This window comes from Acinonyx jubatus, chromosome B4 (genome assembly GCF_027475565.1).
Source record: "Acinonyx jubatus isolate Ajub_Pintada_27869175 chromosome B4, VMU_Ajub_asm_v1.0, whole genome shotgun sequence".
Lineage (NCBI taxonomy): Eukaryota > Metazoa > Chordata > Mammalia > Carnivora > Felidae > Acinonyx > Acinonyx jubatus.
Window position 1 is genome coordinate 91,260,094 of NC_069387.1, and position 17,291 is coordinate 91,277,384.

The following is a 17,291-nucleotide window of genomic DNA, read 5'->3' on the forward strand; positions in this document are numbered from 1 at the left end:
AAGAAGTGGGAGATCGGTGGTGGGGGGGCACGCCTGGGTGGCTCAGTCAGTTAAGTAAGCATCCGACTCTTGACTTCAGTTCAGGTCATGTATCACAGTTCGTAGGTTCGAGCCCTACATCAAGCTCTGTGCTGACGGCACGGAGCCTGCTTGAGATTCTCCCTCTCTATCTACCTCTCCCCCACTCTCACTCTCTTTCGATATATATATATATATATATCTCGAAATAAGTAAATAAACTAAAGAAAAAAGAAATGAGAGATTGGGGAAGGGGTTAAATATAGTTAATCCATACCTTTAAAAAAAAGAAGGAAATCGAAGAAAACAAACAGATGTACATTTTGCCTGAAGAAACATAGAAACTTGTTAAACACTGTACAGAGAGACTTACCCAAGAGAAACGTTTCCATCTCCACTTCCACTCTGGTGGTATAGAAGGAAACTATTTTTCTCTTTTTCTTAGAACCCTTACTCTGCAGGATCAAAATGAACAAACAGTGACCACATAAGTGAGAAAGTAAAATAAGATGTGCTTATCACTGCACTCTTGTGATTAACATAAAACTCTACCACAGCCGTTCCTTAGAAGCTACCTCATGGGATCAGACAGACAGGCAAGCCCATTTCTAAACTGTGCATCTGGACACCCACAGTGTGGAACATACCGGTGAGTTCCTTTGTACCCAACCTTAACGGCCACTTCACTACAGCCGCAGGAAACTGCTGAGACTTTTTGTCAAACTCATCGCAGTGGACTCCACAGAGCTGGCAGAGACCTTGTCTAGAGTCGTGGGTGTCCAAGTCTCACAGGTGGTCTCGACAACCCGATGAAGAGGCAGGGATCAGAACTCTTTGGTGAGTTCCATAACCACCAGATGCTGCAACACAAGAAATGGGCCCAAAAAAGTTTCAGGAGGGTACAACTTTGTCTTCGCAATTAATACTTAAATGGGCATTAAATGTTATGGCAAAGTCAATATACTAAATTACATAAAATTATAAAGGACTTACGAATAATAAGGTCGTCAGTACTTGAATACTTATTATATGTCAGGACCTTCACATACCTCATCTCATTCCATCATCGCAACCCTTCAGTGCAGCTGGTATTAATATATAACCTTTTCACACTAGGTAACCAGGCTCTGAGATGTTTAGTGTCTTTCCTAACTGCTAATTGGTTAAGTGGGAGAGTCAGGACAGGAACTCTGATCGTTTGGTTAAAGAGGCAGAATGATATGGTGGTTTAGAAAGCAGAATTCTGGACCCAGATTGCTACCTGAGAATCCCAGCTCTACCACACACTAGCTGTACGACCTTGGTTAAGTCACCGTGCCTCAGCTTCCTCATCTGTCAAATGGGGGATCATGATAGCATCTACCCCATGATACTATTATTTTGTTGTCATTGTTAGGATTGGATTAATATAGGCAAATGCATAAATATGTGTTATGTATATATGATACACATAGTAAACACAGAGCCTGACATGTACACTATATAAGCATTACCAATTATTATTGATCCCAAATCCACTAATATATTTCTACCACCACTCCCTCTCGTGTGTGTGTGTGTGTGTGTGTGTGTAGGGGTTCTAAAATTTGAAATGGAGGTGGAAGTTAGGACTGAGAGAAGAGGACTGGAGATGGCAGCAGAGAGCTACTAGTAGGTCTGTTTACGCTCTGCCCCAGTCGCTGACTAAGAGAAGCTTGGTGCAGTTCTTTGAAGGTGAGAGAGTAAGGAAACCCTAAGGTCTGTAACCCTGTTTTGAGACTAAATCAGTACAGCATCTTCACCCAAGCAGGAAATGGAGGTACCTTGGATGAGGTAGCTCTCTCCTGAGGCTGCTCAATCCATTCACAGTTGATCGAAATGAAATCTCCAGAAGTTCTGAAGAATCTTTTTTACAACTCAGGTCACAAAGTCAACTTTCTGACCTCTCAAGCTCATTATCTGTGCTCTATCTTGAACCCTCTCCTCACTTATATTTATAGAAACCTCTGTCTGTATTGTTGATTATTTTAGGTTATATACCCAAAAGTATAATTAAGAAAAAGGATTTAACATTTTAAGCCCATCATGCATACTGCCAAATTACTTTCAGAAAAGTTACACCAAATCACACTGGTTCAGCCACTCCGGCCCACCACTTAGCATCATGATGATTTAAAAAGGAGAAATCTTTGCTAGTGTTAAAGGAGAAAATACCATATGGTATTTTAACTTGCATTTCTTTTATTACTACTAAGGTCAATTTTTTCTATTTGGAAACTAGTTTATCATTTATTTTAACTGTATTTTTTTACGTCTTTAGTTAGCTTTTCTGTTGGGAGATTCTGCTTCATTTAATGATTTATGCAAAATCTTTTTATGGTAACATTATTTCTTGGTTAGTTTGGTGGAAAATGCTTTCCCAGTAAGTTATTTGCATATTAATTTATTTACTTTTTAGATTGAAAATTTTTTTTATTTTAGGGACAGAGAGAGCATGCAAGTAGGGGAAAGGGGCAGAGGGAGAGATAGAGAGAGAGTCTTAAGCAGGTTCCACACTCAGTGCAGAGCCCAACTCAATCCCATGGCCCTGGAGTCACGACCTCAGCCGAAATCAAGAGTCAGATGCTCAACTGACTGAGCCACCCAGGTGTCCCCCTTTTTAAATTTTTTTAACAGAAGTTTGGAGTCCTTCTCATAAGAATTCAGAAATTAAAAAAAAATAGAATTCAGCTATTACTTTATACCTTCTTATATCAAACTGAGGTATTTAAGAAACATGCCACTCTTATTTTCTTTCGGTCAAAATATATTATTTCTTTTTATTTTTCTCTTAAATTTTTGTAATGTTTGTTTATTTTTGAGAAAGAGAGACACACACAGAATCTGAAGCAGGCTCCAGGCTCTGAGCTGTCAGCACAGAGCCCGATACAGGGCTCCAAGCCTCGAACCCCTGAGATGGTGACCTGAGCTGAAGTCGGACACTTAACTGACTGAGCCACCCAGGCACCCTGAAAATATATATTTCTTAAAACAATACACAGAAATAGAAGTTTTACCAGAATACAAGCTCTTCAAAAAAAGAGATCTGACCTATCCATTCACCACTGTGTTCCCAGCACTTGTAACTGTTCTTAGCACATGGTGTTCTATCTGTTGAACAAATAAGTGCATTGCTATCTTGCAATTTGCATGAAAGCAGCAAATCAAACTCCCAAAGACTTTGCAAAAATAAAACAATTATTGCTGGCATACAAGGTCTGCAGTGACAATGCCCGGATTTCTGGCTGAAGCACGTTTCATTGTTAGAGTATTAGAATGTATAAACTTGGGGCTTTTGTTTTCTCTGTATTTCTAATGTTTTTACCACATAAATGAAAACTCTGCATATCACCTAAGACCTGCCTTACGAAAACATTCCAAAAAAATACCTCCTCTTCCTCTTGATCTCCACTGTCACCACTCGACACTAAGCCAGAATCATCCTAACCTGGACTCTTGCAATCACCTCTCCGTTAGTTCCCTACTTCCTTTTTTGACGTCTTCTCCTATCTTTCCTTATACACCTTGGAACATGAGCATCTGAAATCATCAGTCTTATCATATTGCCGCCCACTGTTTTTAGGACAAAATTTAAAATCCAAAGCTCCACATGATTTGGTGCAGCCCCATTCCAGGAAGTCTGACCCCACCTGCCCTTGCTGTGCTCAACCACACTGCTGCATTTTAGTTTCCTAAACAGGTCTGAGTCATTCCACCTGGGCCTCCCCACTGTCTGCTGCCTCTACCCAGATGGTTCTTGCACACCCGCTGCCCGGCCAACTCCCAGTCATCTTGTCACTTTGTGAGCATCACCTTCTCCATGACCTACCAGGCTCCCAGGCTGCAGTGGGTCTTACACTCTTCCCATACATATGCTACACTGTACTTGGGCAGCATTCTTCACAGTCCATAATTGTGTATTTGCTTATGTAATTCTTTGCTTTACTTCCCTCTCCCCAACTAGGTAGTAAGTTGGTGGACACAGGGTTTGGTGTGTGTTGCTCATCATGATATCTCTAGCACCTGCCACAGAGCCTGGCACCTATGTGGCACTCAACAAATACAAGCTGAGTAAATGAATGAATGAAGGAGAACAGCTCAAAACCATCCTTTGCCCGGGAAGCCTTCCTCACTGATGCCCAGGCCACAGGATACTTCCCTTTTGTGGTTATCCAGTGGCATTCTTGTTTATTTTATGTTGTCCCAAATGACTTCTTAATGTGGTGATACATAATGTTTCTTGTTTCTATTTTCCTAAGTCTGCTTGTTTTCTCAGCTACAGTGTTCCCCCCTCCCACCCCTCACCCCGCCCTATAGACACACTGGCCTCAGAGCTGGTTCTCAGACACTCTTGGCTCACCCCTACTCAGAGACCTTGCATTTGCTCTTCTCATTTGGAACACTACTCCCCCAGATATTTCAGTGATTCTTGCCCAGTGCATTCAGCCTCAAAGGTCATCTCCTCAGGTAGACTCCCTCCTCTCCAGTAACCATTGCCACCTGACTGTTCCTCCCGGCTCTCATCGCTACTTCCCATGACAGCACACACTTATACACTTGTTTATTATCTGGTTTCCTCATCGGGACACAGGCCCATGACGACACGAGAATTTGTATGTTTGGTTCCTACTGTATACCTGGCATACAGTACTTATTATATACCTGGCATATAAATATTTATTAATGTCTGAATACCAGCTCCAATGAGAATCCAAAACTTCCGCTCAGATCAAAATGAGCATAAGTAGATTTCAGCTGACTTCAGGAGCTAACCCAGCCTTCATTTCAGGGTCCTATCTCAGGGAAAGGAGTAGGCATTTCTCAACTGATAGATTGCTTCTGATGCAAAGAGGCAACTAAAGGAGAGGAGAAAGTTGACGAAAAAGAAGGTGGAGAATAGTAGAGGGGAAATCAAGTCAACTAAATGGAGTCAAAGGGGGAAATATTGGAATTGTAAGGATTTGAAATCTTTTCAGCAGCTACATGACAATCAGAAAGTAAAAACTTGAGTTGATCTTCCATTGATAAATGTGGCTCTGAATGAAATGCAACTTCTCTGTTCTGGCAAATCAGCTCAGTGCTCTTGTATTTTATGAGATATGTCATGTAAAGATAGTAAGTAGAGGGAGCTCAAAAAAAAAAAAAAGAAAGAATAAAATGAGAGAAAGAAATTAGATCATAATAAAAAAGGAGTTAGATGCTGATACGGGCAAAAACATTTATAAAATTCTCACAATAAAAATGAGAGAATATTTCCTTTGTTAAACATAACTGATGTTACATTATAAATGGGCTGATCTGTCCAGAGCTCTTGGAAGGAAAAGGTATTAAGATGTTTCACAATGAAAACCACTCCCAAGTCTATGACTTTACATTTGTATATACATGAAAATACAAATAAGGAGTGGGTGATAAGGCCTTATTATAACACAGCAGTAAGGACTGTGATAAATTAGAACGAGTGGGAGAGTTCCTGCTCCCACTGTTTGATTGACTCAGAAAGCAAGCTCTGGAGCAGTTCTTTCTCTATACTTGATCATCTGATATAAGGTTAGAATTATGTTGGCAGTTTAATATTCAATTCTTAGAGGGTAAATAGCCATGTCTATAAAAATATCAAGTACATAGTTTCAGAATCTGTGATTATCTGAAATAAGCTGCCTTCCACCACCGGCCAGTCAACTAACTTACAGATCTAAAAATTAACTCTTCTCAGAAATAAGGTCTTAATGTTCTCATTTTCTTCCCTGATAAACAAAAGACCCAGGCAATGGAAATCTCAAAATAAAACCGAGAAAAATTTCCCTTTGTTAATTTCCCTTTGTTAAGATGTTGTTATGCATTATATTAGTCCATTCGGGCTGCTATAACAAAATGCCACAGACTGGGAGGCTTAAACAACAGAAATTTAGTTCTCCAGTTCTGAAGGCTGAGGAGTCCAAGATCCAGGTGCCAGCAAATTGGTTTCATTCTGAGGCCTCTTCTGTTGGTTTGTAAATGGCAGCCAGCTTGCCATGTGCTCACATGACCTCTTCTTTGTGGGTACACAGAGACATGGAGAGCTAGATCCCTGGTGCCTATTTTTATAAGAGCATTAATCCCATCAGACCAGGGATCCTATCCTCACAACCTCATCCCGCCTTAATTATCTCCCAAAGATTTCATTTTCAAACACTATCACACTGGGGATAAGAGCTTCAACATATGAATTTGAGTTGGGGGGCATTAATATTCAATCACACATGCACCACGAGGCACATATGTCATCCTGTTCTTCCAGTCACTGAATAATATATATTCTAAGGATAAAATTCCAAGGTCCAAATAATTTAGATTACCAAAAATCTGTGTATATATAAATGTATAGCCCAGTTCCTCTAAACAATTTAATAAACACTGATTAAGTGATGAATACTCTATATTCATTTTACAGGTGTCACACTTGAGAACCACAGAACTGATGCCTTGCTCTAGGTCACAGAGCTGATTTGTAATAAGGCCGGTCTGCTGATTACTAGTTCAGTGATCTTTCCAATAAACCCACATCATCCCTAACTGGCATGAAGACATTTCTACATGTCAGCCCAACAGAACATGTCATAACCCTGGGTCATATCAGAATTTGAGTGGTGAGCCCTAGACTCTATACTCCTGACTTCTGGGAGTCTGATGGCTAGCGCTGAGCAGAGAAAGAAGTCAAGAATCTGATCTGTATCCCAAGACGCTACAGAAGGTTGCACTGGCAGATATCTGCCGAGCAACTGAAGAGGGCTTTGAGCGAGTTCCTTAAAACATTTTGCAGACGCCATAACTGCTGCTGGAAGGCCCAGAAACAAGTTCACCTTGAGCAGCATAGGAAACACGTAGTTGTCCAAGTTCCAAAGAACCCAGAAGCCATTTTAAATGGAGACAGACACTGAGATTCAATGGAGGCTGACTGGCTCTGGGAGAAATTTCTGAGAGCCTCTGATGTAAGAGGCTAATTGTAAGTGACAAAGGACTGATGGCACCTCCCAAGGACTGCTATAGCAGGCACTGGCAAGGCCCAGAATTTAGGCAGAGCCACCACAGCAGATGCTTGGTCAGACTAGCCACCTGAGAACACTGGTCTCAGTGCTTCCCTGTCAGAACAGTTCCAATTGCACTTAGTTAATTATGAAATTACATGTTCAAAATCTGTTTTCCCAACTAGATTATAACCCGACAAGGTCAGGAACAATTTATATTATCTTCACATTTCCCCCAACACCTAGATTAGCATCTAGTCTATAGTAACTACTCAATAAACAGTTGTTCAGATGAGGAAAAGGAGTATCAACTACCTTCGCTAAAGTCTTTGGAATAGAGAATCACAAGACCCAGAAGCTAAAAAGAGGAAATAGAATTGTTAAGCCTTCCATTACCTTCTTCCTGTCTCAAATATGATCAAGTTGGAAGGCCTGAAATGAGTGAAAGCTTGAGTAATTATAATAATAATAACAACAGAACTCTAATTTACATAATTAAAACACTTCATTCTTCCCAAATAATATCATATACTTGTTATTACTTAGTTCTCATGACATAAGTATTCCCGTTTTAAGATGAAGAGGCTGAACTTCAGGAAGGTTATAATTTGTCCCGCATCACAAAGCTAATGAAGCACAGAACCAGGATTCATATCCAGGTCAAACAATTCCACATATGGTATTCTTTCCACTCCAACTACATTAAAATAACAAAAATTCTAATAAGCATTGATTCTGAAATAAATGAGGGAAATAACCATTTTAAAATTAGCAAGCTGCTCTGTCTTCTAGACTAGAAATTTGAATTTATTTTTTGTGTCAGACAGTCCCTTTGTTCTGGGAAAAGCAAAAGGAAAAAAAAAATACTTGAGAGAGGTTCTGCCGTTATTCAGATAGGAAGCACACGTCCACCCACCCTGCTTGGGGAAGACCCAAGTGCGGTGACACATCCCTAATGTCAATGCTACCTTTATTCACTCCATATTTATTGGGTACCTCTGTGTGCCGGTCACAGTTCAAAATGAGACACTGCGTACCATATGTCACCTGGGAGCGTCTTTTGACAAATCTTTATTCCTACAAATTACATTTCAGAGAGAGAAATGTTTTCTTCCTGTTAAGCATGCTGTCTGCCCTATCAAACCTGTATCCTATTTGGGCCTCCTTACAGAGTGGGATGTGTTGATCTTTGAGATCTTTGCAGGAGCTGGGATGTTGGGAGGAAGATACCTACATGAGGAAGTGTGGGTATGAACCTCTTTTCTGTCCTGCTGAAGGAAAGACCATGGTGGGGTTTGGAACCACGTAAGCCAGGGTAGTGTGCAGAGTCCCACTGAAGACCTTGTTTTAGAAAAACCCAGAAGCTGGAAAGCACTAATGTGTGACTTGGGTGTTCTGATGATTTGGGGGAGCTGAAGGTTAAACCTATACCAAGTAGGGGTAGGGTTTTCATTTAAGGAAATACATACTCCCAGTAGGATACTCACTGTGGACAGACATTAATTCCAGTACAGTCAGTGTAATCAACATGGTGGCTTTACACAGAATGTGGGAAACTTGGCTTCCTGTCTCTGGGCCGAGGGGAATTTTGCAGGGTTTCCCTTGCTTGGGACCTTCCTATGTGTGGGGTGATGCGGAGGAACTGTTCTCTGCTAGGTGATGGCCAATTGGAAGCTGAGCAATCTTGAAGGCTCTAAGAAAAGCCACAGTTAGAAGAGTGGTTATTTAAATTTTACTACTCATGTGTTTTGTCTCAATTGTGTTACAGGGAATTATGGAAGGGCCTGCCCCATAGTTCGGAGAGGATGGCAAATGGAAGAACAGGGGTCAAGGGGGGAGTGTGAAGATGGGCCCCAAGTGATGGCAGGGTGACCAAGGCAGCTCAGTCCCGGGACCTAGAGGGGAGCTTTCAGTGTGGTGGGAAAACAGTAGAGGCAGGGGACACTAAATTCTAGAATTTGGTCCAAAAAGAAGGTAGCAGTTTGCACTTTAATAATTCAAGCAGTTAAAATTTTTTAATTAAAAAGATGACTCTATTTTGAAATCAGACTGATGAAGCCTCAGGCATGTGGGGAAAAGCCCTCTGCCCCTAACTGCCCCTCCACTTCAGATTGCATGAGGGCAACAGGCCCGTGGAAAAAAAGATTCCAAAAACTCTGAGACGGAGTCCGCAAAAGATGTTACAGAAGATAAATGTCATGCCTGAAAGACTAACTTATGCCATTGGAGGAATTCATTCACCCTCAGCCATCTCTCCTTCCTAATTATCCTCTCTTTAGCGCCAGGATTCTCTGATAGACTCTGTCTTAAGGAGCCCCTGGGCCTCACCAGAAGCAGGGCCCGGCCCAGCCCACAACAGCCCACCTGCTTCTCCCCCCCCAGAGCAAGAGGTGATCTCTGGAACATCCTTGAGCAGCAATTAACCACCAAGGAATGAAAGGGACTCATCTATTCATCACATATAAAAAGACTGCGATCCCTTCTTCATGCACCTAATTAAATCCCATTTTAGTGCACATTTTCAGAGTAAATGGACACTCAGCCTCCAATCTGTGTATATGTATGTCTAAAAAATCAGGAAGAGATATAGTAAGCACACCTGCAGAATATTAAGCACAGCCCATTGGTTTCTGTCTAAATGAAACCAAGCTCTCATTAGCATTTCAGAGTTAAGAGCACAGACTTGAATCAGACCTGGGTTTCAATGCCATGCTCCACTATGAATGCCCTAGTATCCTCAGAATAGGTGCTTCTAACCCCCAAGCCTCAGCTGCTCTGACTGCAAAATGGACGTGACAATTGTATAATGCCTCAGAGGGTGGCTGTAAGGAGTGAATTATTCAACGCACATAAAACATTAAGAAACATGCCTGGCATCTGCTAAGTGCTCAACCATTTTACTATTCGTATTTCAGTATTTCTAAACTATTGCCAGATTCAGGTGCTAACTACCAGGGCATCCCAAAAGACAGAAAGGAAAGAACTACTGGGTAAGGTTCTGAACAGTACCATAACCATGTTTTGACTTCATCACTCGCCACTTCCATCTACTGCTTTTTTGGTAGCATGCTGGAAAATCAACCACAGTACGCTAACACCCACACCCAAGCAGCTCTCTAAATCAGTTGTTCTTAAATGAGTCAGCATACACCCAAGCATCTTGGCCACTCATCTGATGTACACAGGCTTCAGGTTCCCAAACAAACTCCCACTAACATGCGCTGGCAGCCTGCCACAGAGGCCAGGGGGCGTGGGTACACAGGTCCACACCCCCCCCCCCCAGCTCGGGGTTCAGGGTTCTTCAGGTACAGTCACTGAGCCTGTGTCTGCAGGAAGGCAGGCGTAGTGCACAGTGCGCCAGAGCCACCCGGAGGAAGCATCTTCTGCCCACCTTCCGCCTCGCTGTAACCAGCACTCAGGTCCCACCAACATTCACGACCGCCAACTTCACACAATTAGCTGAGCTATATGTAAGAATGTTTCTATCTACTCCTGGGTCTATTTTTCTCCTTGAGTCACTAAACATAACACTTGTTCAAATTCGATTTGTTTTCCTGGAGTAAAACTGAGGTCATTCTTGTTTTCCATGGGCAAAGGTTATAGGAACAGGAACACCTTCATTTCCAGTTCCTTAGGGAGAGGGCTGGGAGGCTCAAAAAGCAGGGTTAAGCCAAGACCGAAGCCACTAGCGATGAAATCAGGTTTCAGAATGAGTTTAGGAAGTTTGACTTAAACTAACAAGGTGCTTTTTGGATTTAGGCTTTTTAAAAATGATGATACATTCAGGACAGAAAGACACCAGCTTACCGAGGCTTAAACAGAAAGAGAGATCATGGTCGATTAGCCTTAAGATGAGCCGCCAATATAAGTAACGTGCTTGCCAAAAAGTGGCACTTTGCCAGCACTACCGCAGTTGAAAGAACCAGACAAACCAGATCTGTCTCTTCTTTCTCACTTCCCTGTTTAGCCCACGGCTCTCTAAGTTCTGCACCACCCCCACCCCAACACCTCTCAAATTCTGACTGCCAAAGGTCACAAGTGACCACAAATCGGCAAATCAGTGGACTTGTTTCCAGTCTCAGAACCCGCCCCCTTTTGGTCTTCGGTGTGTTGACCACGCCTCATTTTCTTTCTTTAGCTTCTCTGAGGCTGCTCTGTGTCTCCTGACACCCCAGCCACTTCTTTTCCGCCCCCTCTTGTCTTTCTGTCCCACAATGTTACCTGTAACTGAAGGTTCAGTCCTCATTCCTGTTCTCTACACACACTACCTGGTGATCTCAGCTACTCCCACGACTTCAGCTATCATGGGGAGGATAAGAAACCCCATCTATCAGTCTAGTCCAGACCCTGAGCACCAAATCTGATATATCCAGCTGTAACCTGGAGAGCCACACTTGGTTCTTCCTACTTCTCTAGCCCTTGATTCTCCTTTGCTTCCTTTTTCTATACTCTTATGTTACCAAATAGCACCACCAGCCACCTGGTGGTCCAAATCAGAAACCTCAAATCGCTTCAGATTCTCCCCATCCCTTACCTAATATATTAGGTAAGTGACAAAAATCCTTCTCCTTAGCTTGTTTTCTATCTACCTCTTCCTACCTGCCCCCCTGACTTGGCTCTATGATTTATATGCAAGCAGGAGGCATCTCTGATTCTTACCCCGTGGGGTCTAAAAAGATCATCTCTTAGGCTGTCTGCCTCAAACTACATCATTCAAAGTCTCTTCTCCTAAAAAGCCTCAACTTTCTACATAGTACTTTACAAAAAAAAAAAATGGTGATCAAAACTATTTTTTCAAAGAATGTAGTACCAATGCAGATATGGAATATCTTCTATTCCTTGATCTTAAGGCATCTCGTAGGAACCAACCAATATTAAGAACTTTTCAATAACAAAAGAATGACCGTTATTTACTCATTCTTTCTCTCCACAAATATTCACGGATTCTTTATTTTGAGCTAGGTGCTCTTCTGAATGCAAGACAGTTGAGCTGGGGTAGGTAACGGACGACGAAGAACTCAGTAAATGAGAACTATTACAGTAGTAAATGCTATGCGGAGTATAACAGTGCGACTTGGAAGCTACTGTAGCTTGGACAATCGGGTACGGTCTCTCCAAGGGAAAGCCATGTAAACTGAGACCTGAATGGTAAAAAAGGAGGCAGCCATGGGAAGATCAGGAGAAAGAGCACTCCACGCCAAGAAAACTGTTTGCGTAAAGGTCCTAAGGCAGAAATAAGCTGGGCCAGTTGGAGTAATAAAGAGAAGGAAGCTATGGTTGGAGTTCTGCGAGCAAGGGGTACAACTGGGTCACGTAGGTCAGATATCCATTAACTTCAAAATAATTGTACAGGGGAGTTTTTATTATTACCACTTAAAAGCTAAGGAAATGGAAGTTAAGAAAAATTTAACTTTGTGCAGCGAGAAAGGAAGATTTTTCTTTGCGGTATCTCTGACTCCAAAACATGTTGCTTTCACATAGGGGATGATTCAAGTAAACCCAAGGTTTGTGACATTCTGGAAATTTTCCACATCAGTCTAGCCCCAAACTCTGCCCCAATTTCAATAGCAAATTGGTTTCCCCTCATCTTTTTATAAACAAGGGAGGCTTTTATGACACCTCTCATATTCAACAAAGTCACTGAAATGTGTGAAACTTGGGAAGTCCAGTGGTTACAAAAATAAGCCTAGTGTTCTTACTTTTTACAAAACATATTTGTGTTCCCTGAGTAAAAACATAATATGTGAATAGTTAAATTAAAATAATACAGACATACATAAGGGAGAAAAAATATCCCATGAATCTATTTTTTAAATACATTTGGCTTCTACTTAGGGTTCACAATTTAGCTTTATTTTGTCATATTTGTTTATTATTTAATTTCATGTGATTTTAAACACGCCCAAGGGTATTAAGGATAATACAATAACTATGTCATCACTCAGCTCAAAAAATGGAACATTGTCAATACAATAAAGCTTTTTAAATTTTCATCTCCACTTGTATTTCTTCCTTCCCAGCAAAGATTATCACTACTTTCAATTTGATGTCTGTTATTCCATGTGCTTTTTCATTCTTTTATCCATTTTGTTAAAATACTTTTTCTCAAATGGAAGAAGAGCTGAAGTAGAATAACTGACAAATTGGTGAAGGTCAAGTGAGGGGTAGTGGAACAGCGTGAAGCCCCTGGGGGTCCCAGAAGCTGAAGAATTGTGCACCCTCTTGAAGGCTCTTTCTCCATGAAGACCAAGGGTATTCACAGAAAGACAACATTGTACATTGTGGAACTCTCACACATTGTTTGAGAGAGTGCAAAGTTCAGTGAATAGTTTGACCAGTTCCTTATAAATTTAAACACACACCAACCTCACCATCCAAAAATCTACTTTTAGGTATGTACTCAGGAAAAACGAAAACTTATGTTGCCACAAAATCTGCATGTGTGCATTTATACCAGCTTTATCCACAATCAACCAAAATCGGAAATAACCCAGAGATTCTGTACTGGTGAATGGATAAACTGGCACATGCCTTCAATGGAATGCCATTTAACAATAAAAAACAATGAATCTGTTCACATAAAAACCTGAACAAATCTTAAATGCATTCTGCTAAGTGAAAGAAGCCAGGGTAAAAAGGCTACATATAATTCCATTTGTATAATGATCTGGAACTACAGGGATGGGAAACAGGTAGGTGGCCACCAGGCATTGAGGGGTAAGAGGAGGGGTTGACTCCACAGGAACAGCACAAGGAACTGGGGGGCTAATGGAACAGAATGGAAATGTGGTGAAAGATACACAACTCCATGCATTTGGCAAAACCTACAGAACTGTACATCACTGAGTAAATTTTGCCTTCCATAAACTAAAACCAATCAATGAGGATGTGGGAAAGATGTAATGCAGGCTGTGAGTATTACAAACGAACAATATAACCACACTGAAGGAGGATGGAGTAAAAAGGAGCTGATCTAAGTAACTTTGGAAAACAGTGTTTTGCTAGATACTATAAGACTCAAAACAAAAAGAAGTTAAACACTGTACTCTCATTGATAAATTGGTTTCGCCCAAGGGTATGGATTTGCAAACCTAAAGCTACTGTATTTATATACTAGGTTTGAACAAAAACACAAACATTGCAGATAATGGAAGGAAGATTTCTCACTGTTGGGAGAAAAAGTTAGAAATGAATATCAAAGCTAGAATATGGACTCAATGATTTTTTGACATGTATGCAGATACATACAGAAATATATATGTATGTGCATGCATAAGTGTACCTACTTATATTTCCTACTTCCCTTCATTGAGAGGAACTAGAAACAGCAATACTTAGCATACCTAGCACGCAGATTTTGGTTTCTAAGTATCATTCTCCAAGAGAAGGGATGTGGTCCTGGCTGACTCCAGCGCTGGGGTACAGAAAATGTAAATGATACTAGAGCATCTTGCGTTGCCAAAAAGTAAGGAAGTGGTAAAACAAAACAAAATAAAACAAAAACAAACAAACAAAACCAACAACAAAACATAATGAAAGGGCACAGCAGGAGACAACCTTGAAATAGCTCCTAATGGCCAAAGTTAGAACAACAATAACAACAAAATAAACGATGATACCATTGGATTATAACCCAAATAATTAAACAAAAATCTATGAATCTACACTCACATTAATATAGAACTAAATTAGTAAATGAATGGGGGAAGAGGGACAACTCTTCCACAGAGAAGAATTTTAATTAATAAACACAGAAGGAACAAGGGAAATTAAGAAAGCATCATTACAGGGGCACCTGGGTAGCTCAGTTGGTTGAGCGTCTTGATTTGGGCTCAGGTCATGATCTCACAGTTTGCGAGATGGAGCCCCACATAGGTTCTGCACTGACAACTTGGCGCCTGCTTGAGATTCTCTCCCCTCCCTCTCCCCCTCCCCCGCTTGTGCGCACGCACGCACGTGCTCTCACTCTGTCTCTCTCAAAATAAATACACTTAAAAAAAAAGAATCTGTCTTTTAAAAACACATCATTAGAACAGCACAGTAATAATTACCATAGGCAACATCCACTGATAGAAGCTAAAATAAGTAAATCAGAAAAGTACTACACTATCGGTAGTTTCAGCATGAAGAAAAATCAATAGTGACAACTTTCAAAGTTTTTTTTAAGTAGCTATTAAGGTACAGTATCATTTACTGGGCAAGTAAAGTGTCATTAATAATATTAGGAACTTGAGCACATACTTTATTCTAGTCACTGTAGTAAGCACTTTACATGTGTTCACTCATGGAATCTTCCCAGCAGCCCTACCCCATTTGACAAGTGAGAAAGAGATTAGATAACTTTTCTTAACTTACATGGTTGGTAAGTGATGTGTCTATAATTTAAAAGCAGAACTGTGTTGATAGATAAAAAGACGATAGATTGATATTAGATACTATACAAATATGAGAGAGATAAGATATATCTATGCGCATTTGTTGGTTTTGAACTAGAGTCAAAGTAAAATCAACCCCACAAGGAAAACATCAGGGTGTCAGAGTGCTAAGGAGGAGAACAAGGAAATACTGGGACGCCACATCTGGCTGATGTTTTGTCTCTTTTTTCTTTGATTGAGAAAACGATGAGGGAGAAGACATGAAAAACTGAGAACCTAGTTTCTTACGAAAACGAGAGCAGCAAGGATGCTTTTTACCTGGCAGGAAATCCAAGTGTTCTTGAAGGCGGTCATCCCTTTTGGAAGATTGGAAATATCACAGAGGTCTTGAGTGGCAAAGCGGCTGAGAAGCAAGCTGGCATTGGAGGCTCACCTCCACCGTCCCGAGGTCTCTGGGAAGTCTGGCCATTGGAGCCACAGTTATTACTGACTATACCAGTCTCTGAGCCACCATTTACATCAGTTGCAGTCTTGATAGAATGTTTCTTGCTCACTACCTTCAAAATAAGAAGATGCCCTTCTGAGTTCGACTTAATAGAAATAATAGCTCAGTCTGGAAGTGAAAGAGGGGTCACAGCTTAAAATTTCAATTCAAACACATTTTGCTTTCTAATACAAGGGCAATAAAAATTTTATGTCAACTATATACATATGTGTATATACGCATTTGCACAGATTACAAGTGCAGATATTGACTGGCTGTTTGAAGAAATGACTTCAATCTTTTTAGGTATCATGACAGAATTATGGTTATGTGACAGAAAGACTTACATTTCAGAGATACATATTTACAAATAAAATGATAATGTTCCTGGGATTTATGACAAAATATTATGAAAGAGGAGATGAAAGAGTGCATAGATAAAACAAGACTGGCTATGGGTTGATTATTGTTGAAATAGGATAACTAGTTCATAAGTGTTCAATATACTATTGTGGCTACTTCTGTACATGTGTAAAAGTTGTTATAATAAAAAGCGTTTACAAAGAAATACAGATTTTTTTTCCATTACAATCCAATATGAGTGTCATGAAAGAAAAATTACATTCCAAAAACAACAGCATTTGTGGAGAAAGATAGGGGTAGAGAGACCACTTGGAACCATGCCCCCTCGAAACCAGAGCGCTAAGACAAATGATAATAATCCTAATAAAAACAGCAATATCATTTTTTTTTTCCAGTGTAAAACCTGTAGTAAAGAAATACCGAGAGAAACACAGGGCCTTATCTTTAAAAACAACAAAACCAAATTTGTTGGTAAGACCTGCGAAGCCGAGGGGCCAGGCTGCGAGGGACGCGAGACCAGAACTACCGCCCAGGCGCTCCCAAGATGGCGCCGGGGCTGAGACGCCGGAGGGCCAGGGGGCGACACTCGCCGTGGCCGGCGGTGCGCAGGCTTCACCCTCCGCGGCTCTCGTCCGGTGAGGAAAACACACAAGTACCGAATGAGACAGCGCACAACCCGATACGACAGACACGAAACACTGACATTGTTCCCGCACATACTGTTGCATCCACACGACTCCTGAAACAGAATGCTACGGGCACCAGTGACAGTCACAACAAAGTTTATTACAATGAGAGGCAAGGCCGACCGATCGGGACCAACACTCTTGATAAGAGTGTGGCCCGGAACAGCCGGGGTACAGAGTTTTTATAACCGATCACATCGTTTTATGATCACCTGGGAACAGAACAAAGAAACAGGTTCCAGATGAGTTAGAAACAGTTGCCTAATGAGGTGTTTACTTTAGACTTTCTGCCTCTAAGTTGCAACCAGTGGATCTCCTTGACCCTGCCTCTGATGCTCTT

General features: G+C 41.1%; 1 long non-coding RNA gene across 1 annotated transcript; it reads right to left on the reverse strand.

Annotated features, from left to right (window-relative positions):
• Positions 1 to 326: 326 nt before the first annotated feature.
• Positions 327 to 16,050, reverse strand: LOC128311050 (uncharacterized). Its single transcript, XR_008288974.1, has 3 exons — positions 15,737 to 16,050; positions 666 to 878; positions 327 to 473 (listed from the first exon to the last, which is right to left on the reverse strand). It is a non-coding gene; the product is annotated as an uncharacterized LOC128311050 (long non-coding RNA).
• Positions 16,051 to 17,291: the final 1,241 nt, after the last annotated feature.